Source organism: Balaenoptera physalus (genome assembly GCF_965194825.1).
Source record: "Balaenoptera physalus genome assembly, chromosome: 3".
In the NCBI taxonomy this organism is placed as follows: domain Eukaryota; kingdom Metazoa; phylum Chordata; class Mammalia; order Artiodactyla; family Balaenopteridae; genus Balaenoptera; species Balaenoptera physalus.
Genome location: NC_138890.1, coordinates 106697460 through 106710086, shown reverse-complemented (window position 1 = coordinate 106710086; position 12627 = coordinate 106697460). Strand labels below are relative to the sequence as shown.

Genomic DNA, 12627 nt, shown 5'->3' with positions numbered 1-12627 from the left:
TCGTCAAGCCGTAAGATGCGTGATCCCTGTGCACAAGTGTCTGGCAGGCCGAGGTGCACCTGTTCCTGTCACTCTGGAGTAAATTTAGCTGTAAAGGTATCACTGACAACCAGACCTTTGTCAGTGCTGGCAAAAGAACACAGAATTGCTTTCCTCTCCTCCCCCCTTACTAGCCCCTTCGCTGCTAGTTCAAATGGAAAATATCAAATCGGAAGTCTATCCAAAAATCATTCCTGAAAAATGAGATTGCTTTCATATGGTAAAAAGTAAGGTTCTTATTTCACACAGACTTTAAAATTACATTTCCAAGAAAAATCTTGGAAGAAGACGAGTTTTTGTTCAATTAATTGTGGCTGGAAACTTTTTAATGGAAGCATAACACACATTTACTTCATTTCAGGTTATTAAATGGTGTTAAGCATTAAAGTTAGTTGCCATTCTTTGCTGTAGCTCATTTGTTCTTTTTGATCCAAAGAAATATTAGACGGTTAAAACTCATCACATAGGGGGGATTAATCATGCTACCAAAATTAGAAAGCATGTAGTTCTGAGAGACTGAATGTCAAAATTGTATGCTCATAGCACTTAAACGATTGGGAATCGGGGATCCCACTACGACATTTAAAATGGCAGCTAATGTCTGTGGAAACTTGGGTGTTTAGGAGTGGGCTAAAGCTAGAGTTCTCTTACTCTTTGATTACGGTAAGGACATTTATCATTTATGTGAATTTTTTAGAGTAATTTCCTTATTGACGCTTTGAGAGCAATTCCTCTTGAAGGAAAAGAGAGAGGCAGGCAGTGTTCATTGATACGTCTGACATAAATATAGTAGTCAAGATATATAAAGCAGCCCAAGGAGTAATGTGTTTAGCCATGGCATTCAGAGCTTTTGCTTTATTAATTATGATTTCTTAAGTGGTGTTAAAAAGAGTTGTGCAAAGTACCTGTTCTACCATATTTTTATTGCCGTTTACCAGGGTTGGTGTGATGAGAAGAAGAAATCTGGGTCAAAATCAAAAGTGCTTTGTAAAATAAACAAAGTTCTTATTTACTTGCTATGTGTAAACAGCCACTCACCAAGCCTAATTTCTCCACAGGGCCCCACTTTCAGATAAAAACATAGACCTGAATGGCATCATCCAGTATCCAAGGAAACCATGTAAGTACCTCTCTCACTGTGTACTTCTCTTATTCAGAGTTTAAAAGCTAGCTGAGTACTGAATAAGTGAGTGTTTTTATTTAATAATTATATGGGAGGTACTTTTTAGGAGCTTGCTAAAAAGAAGCAGGTTCTTGATTGTTACATGCATCATAACAAAACCCTTACGTTTTCATCATATTTGATAAAATTATGTGTGTAGTCCCAACTTCTCCATCAATTCTCATTCTTAGGTACAAAACAGCTACTCAAAGTCTTAATGAATTAAGAGTTTCAAACTTTTCCAAGACCCATTAGTGTCTGAGAAACAATGTTTCAGAGGCCTTGTGCCAGGAGTAGTTACCTAATTGTAATAAAACTTTTTAAATTTCAAAAATTAAGAAAAATGACTTGGAAAATAATACTTTGTTGGTAAACATTTATAGCAATTTATTTGGTTTTAGACTTGCTTGGGGAGTGAGCAAGTGAGCAAAGAGATGAGGTTAAGTATTTAAATGACCCAAAGAATCCTGAAAGCAAGTGTAATTTCTAAAATGCAAAAATCTGTTGGCAGAACGGTTTGGGAGGTTGGCATATTATTTTCATTCATTCTTTCTTTTTTTTTTTTTGTCCCCAAACTAAGGTACATTTCTGTAGCTAATTTCAAGGCTCTAATTAATTTTCAGGAACTATGGAATCTACTATGGAAATTTAGTTTCGAAACAATATGCTATTCTGGAGAAAGATCCATTTCTAAAATAATTGGATTGTTCTTTCAAGTATTTCTTTACCTGGACTTTATTATGTTTTTCATATTTGACCTTTCTACTTTTAAAATCAAATTATTTTCAATGCTAAATGATTATTCATTATAGTTTACTTTTTAATGAAATACTTAAAAGTATACTCATGTAATTATAGATCTTTTTTACCATTTGCATCAGCTATGTGGTTTAACTAGTCTTTTAAACACAGACATATTACTTTTCATCAAGGTTTTCAGGAGTTGCATTTAAATGCAGCTGGTTTAGCCCTGTGGTTTGGGAGTTTTTCATATTATTTGTATTTACTTTTGTTACTGTTGTATTTCTGACTTTGCTCTGCAGCCTGGTTCCTTGCTAAGCATGAATGACAGAGATGATCTCACTCACAGTTTCTCTGCTAAATTAGACATACCCTTAACCTGGTCGGAGAACCTGGCTAGGCTGTGAGGGTTTTTTTTTTTTTTTTTTTTAATGCTAGTTACAAACTTCAAAAGTGTGGAGTTGGAGGCCTGAAGTACTGCCCTCTAAACTAGGAATTCCTTTCCACAAAATAAAGGTAATTGGTGGCAATTGCTGGGTAAACTCGGAAGCAGTGCATGGTTAGAATAGATCATTATAAAGAAAGAAAATGCAAATAGGGAAAACTAGCTAATGTTATAATTCCTTATCTTGAGGAAATGGAATTTTAAAAAATTCCATTCTCCTTATAGCGAGAGGAAAAAGAAAATCTACACTGCAGTGCCTGTGGCACAGTTTTAAATATTTACATTAGAATATAGATTTTCCAGAAAAATCATTTAAATTTGATAGGTTTAATTCAACCTCCTATACCAAAGAGAAAATGACAATAGAAATAAATTGATATATGCACATCAGTTCATCAGTAGTGGCCTCTCTAACAAAGACCATCATTATTCAATAGAACTTTCTGTGATGATGGACATGTTCTCTATCTGCGCTGTCCAGTATGGTAACCAGTGGCCACATGTGTCCGTTGAGCACTTGAAATTGGCTTGTGCAATGGAGAAACTGAATTTTAAATTTTATTTAAATTTAATTACTTTAAATTTACATAGGTCATATGTGACTAGTGGTTACTGTACTATATTTTGCTTTTATCAGAAATTAAAATACCCTCTCGCAAAGAATTTTTAATCCTTTGGTATTCTATCACACAATATCATTTTTTATATTTGCTTTAATATTTAAATTATCATTGTAATGAAATTTTTTATAACATTTCCCAAAGATAAGTGTTTTTAATACAGTTGATGGGAAGACATTATAATATTGTTTTATAAGCTCAGACTAGCAACTTTTAAAATGGCCATTGTAAACAAGACTGTGTCTAAAAAGAAAAACACTTTAATAAAAGTTCTAACTGTGGTGATAAATATTTTGAAAAGTTCACTTACAATTTCTGCAATACATCCTTGCAAATATTTCCCAAAATGTAACCAGCCTACACAAATGCTCACTGGCCTTGATCCCCCAAAGTTGATTCTGCTCCCAAAGCACACATCAGGTTTTAAATCTGTTCCCAGGGCCTTTTCAGACATTTAATGAAGATGAACATTAGGATACATGATGATATTTTAATAATAGTACTACAGTAGTATTATAGACAGAATAATTACCTAAAATACTGAGAATTTAAAAATTACATTTAAAAAAAATCAGTAAATCAACTCATTTCTTGCATATATGTAGCATATTGGTTATTTGTAGGATATTGAACTATAGACCATGAGGAATTTTTTTAAATGGAAGATATAACACTCATCCTCTTAGGAGCTCCCTTTATTGGGCTCGGGCATATCCTTTTGGAGGGTAGGATTCAGATAAGGTAAGAAGAGAGAGGAGATTTCTTTTGGCAGAACCTTGGACAAGCTACTCAAAATATCCCTCCTACCGTCAAAAAAAAGAAAAAGAAAAACAGTTTGTAGATAAAACATACTTTCTAATGAATTATTTGACTTGAGAAAGAATTTTGGACATCTCCAAAGATTCCCTTCCCCTCACCTCAAAACCCAGAAACTAAAAAGTGTGAGCAGTAAGTGGAGTTGTTAAGCAAACGGTAGACATGGGAATGGCCAAACTGAATGGAATGAGCTCTGTTGCAAGGATGCTGTAGGAAGGACAGCAGTCAGCATACTCTATTAGACTTCTCACACACCTCACCTTATTGAAAGAACAGGAAGAAGTAACAATCACATTTATAGACCCAGATTTTTGGTCTCCTTTGATATCTTTTGGTGTCTTAGATAGTCAACCACTTGTATACTGTCAGGTTTTCAGAGAGAAGGTCTACCCTTGCTTAAGAGACAGTGTTCTGTGTGGAGAACACATGGTCCTCCAGTAAGGAAATCCGACAAATCACAGTCTTCAGTGTCCTTGTAAAATATCGTCTCCGATCTCTCTGTGTCTGAGAAATTGTTTTCATTCAGACTGTGACCTCTGAGTCCTTAACTACCACCTCAATTATGTATTTGTTTGTGTGTTTTTAAGTTTATTTATCTAAATTTGTTATATGAAAATTCCAAACATATTTAAAAGTAGAGAGAACGGTATGAACTTGCATACAATTACACCTACCTTCAACAATTATTGTCTTGTAGGCAACTTTGTTTCATCATATCCCCTTACCACCTCTCACCGCATCCCAAATTATTTTGAAGCCAATCCCAGACATGACATCACTTCATCCTTTAATATTTCAGTAGGTATCTTTAAAAGATTAGGACTTTTTTTTAAATTGAGAAAATGAGCCACATCTAAAAAATAAACCACACTGAAAAAGTCAATATTTCTTATTGTTGTCAAATAGGTACAATCAATATTCAAGTTTTTCCAATTGCCTCAAAATTTTTTCTAATTACTTTGTACTGTTTGAAACAGAATACGTATAAGATCCATACTTCGCAATTGGTTGATATTTCTCTTCTCTTTTAATCTATAGGTTTCCCCCTCAGTGTATTTATTTTTCCTTATTTGTTGAGAAAACTGGATTGTGCTTGTAGAGCTTTCCATAGTTTGTATTTGCTGATGCATTCCTGTGGAGTTGTTTAATAAGCTCCTCTGTCCCATGTCTATCCTATTAGTTGGTAATTAAGACTAGGAACCTGACCAGATTCATTTGGAGAAGGCTGGGCAAAACTACTGGTTCTCGCTCTACTTGAGCTGTTAGCAGGTATTGATCATTGCTTAGATCCATTTATTCCTTAGGGTTAGGAATACCCAGCCTCGGGTAGTTTCCTTACACATTTGCCCAGATCAATACTCTGCTAAACTCCCGAGTGGGACTCTTTGCAGATCTTAGGAGAGCTTTCTCTGTGCAGCAGCTCTCTGCCACGTGCTCTGACCCGTGAACTGTAGCCACCCTGTTCTGCCATGCCTTCAGTTCTGTTTCCTCAACTTGGGGAGTTTGTGTCCCTTGAGTTACCCTCCCTGTGCCACTGCCAAGAAACCCTTAAGACAGTAAGCAGGACATTCATAAGATTCACCTCCTTGTCTCCTCATCTCTCAGGGATAACTGTTCTTTGTTGCCCGATGTCCTGTGTCTTAAAAATCACTCTTTCATATAGTTTGTCAGAGTTTGGTGGTGGTTGTTGTTTTAGGAAGGAGGGTACATCCAGCCCCTCTTAATTCATCTTGGCTGGATAGGAAGTCTCTCCAATTGTTTCTTAAAAATGTTTAACCATAGCTTATTAATTCAAACACTATCTTAACATGAAGCTCAATACTTGAAACAAAGTGAAAAATGTTGGAATTGAATGTGTGTGTGTGTGTGTGTGTGTGTGTGTGTGTACTTTGGAACACTGCTAAAGTCTTTAAACTGTCTGTGCAACTTCCAGGACCTCTTGCTGATATTTTCCCTCCCAACTAATTATGTTTTTTCCACAAGATGAGCTCTGTTTTATTTCCTGCCATTTAGAGGCAATTTTGTGGTTCTTTCATTCATTCCTTCAGCAAGTATTTTGAGTACCTACTGTGTGTTCTATAAAGTGTTGGAGGTACAGTGATGAATATGACACAGCCTATCCCCTTAAAAATCTTGCCATTTATTTTCACACTGAAACTTGTACATGAATATTCATAACAACTGTATTAGTTAATAGCCCCAAACTGGAAATACCTAAATGTCCGTAATGGATGAATGGTTAAACAGACAGTGATATATCCATAGTATGTAGTACTACTTAGCAATAACTAGTAATCAACTATTGCTATGGGCAACAACTTGGATGAACCTCAAGGAAATTGTGCTGCATGAAAAGAGTTTACCTTAAACAGATACATTATTGCTTGTTTCCATATATATAACATTCATAAAATAACATAACTACAGAGATGGAGGACAGATTAGTGGTTGCCAGGGGTGAGAGGGGAGGGGAGGGAGTAGGTGTGGACCTGAAAGGGTAGCACTGGGAGTCTGTGGTGATGGCACAGTTCAGTGTCTTGATTGTGGAAGTGGTTACTCAAAGCTACACATGTGATAAAGTTGCATACAGCTACACACATATACACACACATACAAATAAGTGCATGCATAACTGGTGAAATCTGAATAAGCTTTATGGATTGTACCAATGTTAATTACCTGGTTTTGCTATTGTAGTTATGCAAGATGTTAACACTGGGAGTGGCGAGAGGGGCTGGGGGAAGGGTACACAGCACAGGCACAGGACCTTTCTTTGCACCTTTTTGTGAATTTTTAATTATTTCAAAATCAAATGGTTTTTCTTAAAAATCTTGCAATTCCGTGGAAGATACAAGGAACGAAATAGCCAGTTACAATACATTGTAATAATACTCAGTTAATGGAAAGTACTATGGGGTATGTGTATGGAGGAGTACCTTATTCCCAAGTCCAGAGGCAATGTCTCCGCTGCTCCTTTGTCTCCTACAACTTCCCAGTCAGGCCCTGCTTCTATCTGAGAGGCATGTATTAGTGGTAATGGACTTGCAGAAGGCTTGTGAGTAACCCTCCTCCACCCTTACCACACAGAGCGATGTGCCCTACTCGTTAAGGCCTCAGTAAAATATCGTCACCATACAAGGCAAACATTTTATAAGGATGAGCCTCTATACGGTAACAGTAACAGGAGTCTCATGTTCTCACGACATGTTCAGATGTAAGTTCAAAGACCTATTCCAAATTTAAGTATCAGTGAGTTTTGGATTACACACAGTTTTGGCTCATCTCAGGTCCTGTCCTGCCATCAACCCCCGTCAGCCAGAGCTTTACTCTGACCTGTTTAGAACTAGCCTTTGTGTGTGAGGACGAACACAGAGCTGCAGTGGGTTTTGTACATACATTGTCACTTGTTACTGTAATGTATTTTAATTCAGTGACAGATTGTCACATATTTTGAGTATTCTTAAGTTATAAAAGTTTTTCCCCCTTGAAACTAAGTAGAATATATATATTGTTTCTGATATGTTGGGAGACATATTTTGGTTCTATTCATATTTAGTAGGAAGCACTAGAAAAGCCATTCAATGTGAATTTATACTCTTGTCACATTGTGACAGCTCAGTTGTCTTAGAATTTTATTAGACTGTGTCTGTATTTCACAAATCCATGACTAGGTGGGCTTACAGTGTATAAGCTGGAAATATTTTGATGTTATCTGTTGTTGTTCTTGTTGTTCCAGAAACTCACCCCTCCTCTCAGTGTGAGGAAGACCTCCTTGGAGTTGCCCTTGGACTAAGGAGGGTGTCTGAGTCTGTACCTGTGTGTGTTACTGGAATATTCACTGGGTAGCAAACATCCGTAGACTTTTTAATCCAATCTGAGTCTCCCTGAAATAGAGTCTCAAGGTGTATGATTAGACAGCTTTGTTTGTGTCATTTACCTTTATGAACATAGCAGCCGATATGAAATTGCCTATGTCTACTTTGTGAAATTCACACTTAGTTCTATCTGTTGAACGCATTCTTCTTTTTTAAAACAAATTGATGAAGCGGTGGGGTCTTGATCCGTTTTTTTTCAAATTTTGCAAAGATAGAAATAATACATTTTAGATTTAACAGAGAGTTTATTATCGATCAGATCCTGAGACTTTTTCTCATTTTTTTAGTGGTGTCCAGTTGTGTACTACTTTTTATTTTGACATTTTATTAATTTTGATTTTCTGAAATAAAAACTTGTTATTTGTGTGCTAAAGCCTTTAAAGCCATTTATGAAAACAAACCAGACCATGTCAATGATACAGCTGACTTAGAATATTTCTTTCTCATTTTCTGGTAATTTGTGCCAACTGGTTGGCCCTGATTTTTATATGACCATGATCTTTTCTGTATCCTATCCTATCTCTGTATATCTTAGAAAATTATTACTTATTTCTTATTCTTCTTTTTTTTTAATATATTTATTATAAGGACTCTTAAGGTTACATAACATTCCACATGTTGTGTACTTTTCCTACAACCTTAAGATTGTACCATGTGAGTCTGGTTCTGTAATACTGTTAAATAATATTACAAGCATTTTTCTTGGAGAGGTATAGGGATTAACAGGAAGCAGTGGCCTTTTCATAGATTTGGGAAGCTCTGAAATGGTTTTTTCTAGGTAGCCTAAATATCCTTGAAACATTAATTTTGGAATAAGAGTTGAATAAGCACCAATGTAATTCCTCCACTTTGTAAGGAGAGAGGCACTGCCACCATCTGACTTCCTTGCCCTGTGTGTACCTAAACAAAATTTAGCTGAATGTACTTATGCTCCCACCTGTGGCCAATCCTATCAGTTCCTGGACCAAACCCAATGACAATAGAAAGCATATTTAGAGCCTCTGACTTTTTCTCCCTACGTGGGTACATCTGGTGGCCCAACTAACAACTGCTAGGCCCACTGCTCATTCTCAGCTCGAGTCTCTGTAGTGCACTGGGTCTGGGAGGCCCTGACTCTGAGCCTAGCCCCAGGGGCCTGTGTGGCCTCACAGTCACAGAAATTATCCCCTTTTCTCTTTTTTATGGGACTAGGTCTCTGCTAGGTCTCCTTGGATCTTTGGATGCTGTCTCTGTCTTTAGTCCGCACTGTGGTGGCTTACAGAATGGGATCAGATCTGATAATGACCACGCCTTTCCTGATTTCTAGGTGTTCAGGTAGTCGCTCCTTCCTCTGCCTGATGTGAGACCATGTTACCTACAGCTGCATGGGACTGCAGAACTCACTGTGCCCTTCAAATGTTATGCCTGTCTATCTCACTGACCCTTGGGTTGGGTGACAGCCTTGGATGGGGCCCGCTCTGTATTTATGATCCCAAATGTGAGTACTGGCCTGGTACTGCTAAAGAGCCATTCTGCCTCACACCTGTAACAGGGAGAAGGGCCACAGACACAGTGAGTCTCTGGAGAGTGGCCTCTCACTGATTACACCATAGTCAGAGGCTCACTCACTTTCTTATTTGCTATTTAACTCTTCCTAGTTCCAAAAAGCTTTTTCATAACTTTCAGTAAGACGCATACAGTAAGGAGCAGAACCAAGCCAAGTAAGAAATAAGGGGTGGGATTACACTGAACCAGAAATTCAAGGCCTTCCTGCAAAAAAGCCTGAAGTTGAGTAACTTGAATTTTAGACTCAAGTGTTCTGCCAGTCAGAGAAAAAGGGAGATGTAAAAACGGATGCCACTCACTATCAGATCAGAGTTGGGCAGGAGGTTCAGTTCATCAAGAGAGACGCTCTTGTTTCCTAACTGTGGGTTTTGGGGAGGAATGTATTGAGTGGTTTGTTACATAAAATTTTTGTATCTGATCATCATATTAAAATGCCAGTGCATGTTGCTGAATCCTTTCTAGCATGAAACACTTCAAAAAATTATTCTTCTTCAGAACGCCTTTAGACTAGCACAGTTCAATAATTTTCTAGTATCCACAGTAAAAAGTAAAAAGATACATGTGGAAGTAATTTAATGATATACACATTCCACTCAATGTATCCAAAAATATTATTATCTCAACAGGTAATGAGTATAAAAATTATTGGCACATTTTCTTTTGTAACTAAGTCTTTGAAGTCCAGTGTATATTTTTACCCTTACGGCACAACTCAGTTTGGACTAGTCACATTTCAAGTGCTCAATAGCCACATGTGGGTGAGTGGGGTGGTGGTGGAAGGGGCAAGTCTTGTTTATTGTAATATCCTTGTGATAATTTCAGTCTTGAGATTTCTCAGCTACAGTTATCATCAGGAAACTTTAAAGGCAAATTCTTCAGTGTTCCTTGTACTGAGTGGTTGGTCATTAATCTAAAAGTTATCATTTTATGTCACCAAAACGAATTTGATGAGAAGAACAAATAGATTCAGTCATTATCAAGAAAGCAAATAACTTGCTCTGAAAACTGATGGACCCTTACTTTCAATCCTTGTCATTAGTGAATGTACTATAATTTACATTATCTGGGAGATTCTCTTGATCTATTTTTATGCCACCTGTTTCCTTAAGACTTCCGTGATTTCACCAGCTTTCTCTTCTAGGGTTCCAATGAGAATTAGTTTGTACTTTTTCAAAGATATTCATGACTTTTTGCTTGACATACACAGTTACTGGTTCATTTCTTTGATAGCGCCTTGTTGAGAACTGAGACTTGTTGGCTGTCCTCCTCCCCTTCAGTGCCTTGCATGGAGTAAAGTGTAGTCGGTAGTGCTTGTTGAATGAACACGTACGTGTCTTCTCCTCTGATTTATGGTCTGGAAAACAGGGGCATGTTTTGACTCCTTTGGTATATTTGTAGCATAGTGTGGGGAATGTACTTGATGCTTAATGAATTCTTGCTGACTGGACCCAGGACTTATAATTGGCCTTCCTAGTCTTGGTCCAAAAGTGTATCCATCAAACTGTTAAATTACATCCCTGAAGAGAAAAATCACTGTTTTCATTTGGAGGAAGAAGTACAAAAACACATCACCAACCTTCCTTGCTGGTTCCTAACTGACTCTATGAAAAAAGGAAAGAATTAATGGAGAAAGTGACACTAACTGTAGTTAAATGCCAATAAAGTATAATATACGATTTTTGCCAGAAGGAAAAGTAGGACTATTTTCCTAGGTCCTAAACATTATGATGAAAGAATCTAGTCTGTGCATATTTGAATCATTTATTCTTTCATCCAATAAATACTGAACACCTGTTATAATTAAGACATTGTGTTAGGCACAGGGGATAAAAAAAAATGAAGCATTTTGACCCTCAGGTTGCTCACCTTTTAGTTGGAAAGCCAGAACATGCCAAAGACCTTTTTAAACCATTTGTAAGTTGAGAGCGAGCTAGCTACTAATGGGAAGAAGATTCAGTAAATCTAACTTTCACTCTGTTTTTCCTTCAGTGGTGTTGGCTAATAAGTATTTTTAGAATAAATGTGTATATCGTGGTTTGTTTTTAAAGATGTTACATTATTTGGCATTTATTACATTTTATTTATTTCTTTGATTGATTAATTGCAGTTAAATTACCTTAGCATGCTAGAACAGATTTTACAGATTTTGACATATGATTAAATAGCATAAAGCATAACTAATATGTTTTTTAGTGGCATGCTATGTATTAAAGCATAAAATTTAAACACACACTTCATCAGGAATTTTTGCAGTTACAGTGAATTAAAAAGATTTAGATATCGGAACTCTCCCCCACCACTGCATGCCTTAAGGGAGGGGCAAGAATTTTATAATTGAGATTATTATAGAAGAGTGTCCTGACATAACTGATTGACTTTAGTGATGTGCCTTGAAAGTTCAAATTCAAGGTGTGCACTTATTTCAGTCAGCTTATTCTGAATGTTTAAATAAGAAATACTATTTCTGGGTATTCTGAATAACTCGTTGTACATTTATTCCTAATAGTGAGCATTTGGACTAATGATGGATTACTAATGAGCATGTAAATGTACCACCTGATTACATTAATATATGATCTTCCATGACGAGGTCTGAAATGAACATTTCTAGCGTGTATTTCTTTTCCCCAAATGGCACTGTGGTGTATACCGAGCAGGACCGAGACAAGGGTGTTTTTCTTAAGAGCCACTGATTTAGTCAATTATCAGAAATCACATTATAATAAATGCTGTTCTAAGAATTTTGATTAACCTTTAAATAAATGTTACTCTGGAAAAAAAAATCTGCCAAATGTGTTAATGATAAATTGTGAAGTGGTAGTAATTGCAAGTATGGCTTCATAGATAACATAGTTAATTGATACCACCCTCTCAAACATATATAGCACATCAGCTGCTGTGAGGCTGCATGAATGATAGTAATGGTGTCTATGGCATTTTTGATGTATTGAGGATGATATGAGCAAAATGGAAACTTACACTGCTCACCAGGGTCATTCTCTCAGGGACATCTGATGCCCATGGTCAAGTAAATTTTTAATGACACATAGTCACTACACACCTTTCAGCCTTCTGAAGAGGTAAGTGTACATTGATCTGTCCTAATTAGCCTTGCAGAGTACTTCAGACATCCTTGCATGAACACTATTATTTAATAAAAATGGGAGCTGTTTTTTACACAAGCTCAGCACTTGCTCCTTGGATGGCTGTACTGTTGCTGTTTTTCTTTTTTTTTTTTCACTCAAGTCTCATGTTCATTCTTGTTTTTGTCTCGCTCTGTAGTATCAATGCAGCTGCATAAAAAAGTAAGCAAAAATTAAGGAGTGGGTCTGATTATGAAGGTTCATTGTTATTATAAGAAACCCATAAAGCACACATCCATTC

The 12627-nt window shown here is 36.7% G+C and overlaps 1 long non-coding RNA gene across 3 annotated transcripts in view; it reads left to right on the top strand.

The window, feature by feature from the left end:
- The window catches only part of LOC309659020, a 159387-nt gene that overhangs the window by 16613 nt on the left and 130147 nt on the right, over positions 1-12627 (top strand). For 2 of the 3 annotated variants that reach the window (XR_014262506.1, XR_014262507.1), the window contains exon 3: positions 1098-1159. This is a non-coding gene — a long non-coding RNA (uncharacterized lncRNA). Of the gene's footprint in view, positions 1-97; positions 703-1097; positions 1160-12627 lie in introns of those variants that run through there. The other variant, XR_014262508.1, reaches the window with a different exon arrangement.